This window comes from Kryptolebias marmoratus, linkage group LG15 (genome assembly GCF_001649575.2).
Source record: "Kryptolebias marmoratus isolate JLee-2015 linkage group LG15, ASM164957v2, whole genome shotgun sequence".
In the NCBI taxonomy this organism is placed as follows: Eukaryota; Metazoa; Chordata; class Actinopteri; order Cyprinodontiformes; family Rivulidae; genus Kryptolebias; species Kryptolebias marmoratus.
Genome location: NC_051444.1, coordinates 28,060,005 through 28,060,970, shown reverse-complemented (window position 1 = coordinate 28,060,970; position 966 = coordinate 28,060,005). Strand labels below are relative to the sequence as shown.

The following is a 966-nucleotide window of genomic DNA, read 5'->3' as shown; positions in this document are numbered from 1 at the left end:
AAGCTACTCGTATCATTACTTGAACCATTCTGCTGCAGGATGGACAGGAAAATTGCTGAAACTGCGCTTTTCTGTTGCAGGTTTAGACACAAACGGGTTTGTCTTACTTTTTGCCTCTTCAGAGAGGCTGAAGGGCCACATGGGGCCCCTGGAGCTGCAGCTTGCAGACCCCTGATTTTTTTTTTTTTTTTGTAAAAGCACTAATTGTGTGCTAATGTTTTTGGTTGTGTCTGCCTGCTGCTAAAACATCCCATGAACCACTGGACAAGGTTTAATGAAACCTACAGAGAGGACTCATGGAGGACAAATACCCTAAAATATTTGAAGTTAACCTGATACAAGATGGCTGCCACAACCAGCTGACCATGGCAAACACAAAAAAAGACTACAACGAAGTCGCAGCTAATCGACCCCGGTCAACACAGAAATGGCTATAACTCTGTGAGTTTTGCAGATATTAACCTAAAATTTGGCGTGGTGGTAGCTGAGAGCCATTCACACCACGCACCGAGCACGAGAGGCGGCGGGCGACACGCAATGAAGAAAGGCTCGCCCTTTTAACCGTAAAAGCGCTCATTTCTTTGGTAGCTTTTATTTTGAAACGGGAGAGCCGGAAGTTCCGCCGGTCCTGACCGAAGTGGTTCCCAGAGCAGAAGAGTCTGTGTTGAAGGGAAGCAGAGGCACAAAGTTAGTCAGGATGGTGAGTCCCACAGACCCGGAGTGAAAGGGCGCCGCTCCCCTTAAATATATAAATAATAATAATAATTTCAAAAAACAACCCAAACGTGAGCCGGAAGCTGGTCCAGACACGAAGCCAACGATGCGGACTGCGCCAGCAGGTACGAACCTTCATCTGTTTTCCTCCCAGTATCCAGGCGACTAGCTAGGAGTGTTCGTTCAGCCCGCTCTGCTTTTTACCCTTCGAGCTCGAACCAGTCCGTATTTCTTAAAAAAAAAAAAAAAAAA

At 46.6% G+C, this 966-nt stretch overlaps 1 protein-coding gene across 2 annotated transcripts in view; it reads left to right on the top strand.

Moving 5' to 3' along the window:
• Positions 1-257: 257 nt before the first annotated feature.
• Positions 258-966, top strand: part of samd4a (sterile alpha motif domain containing 4A) — a 57,288-nt gene continuing 56,579 nt past the window's right edge. The window contains exon 1 of one of the 2 annotated variants that reach the window (XM_025008172.2): positions 258-839. The gene's annotated coding sequence lies outside the window, so the exon portion shown is untranslated. The remainder of the gene's footprint in view (positions 840-966) is intronic. The other variant, XM_017426767.3, reaches the window with a different exon arrangement.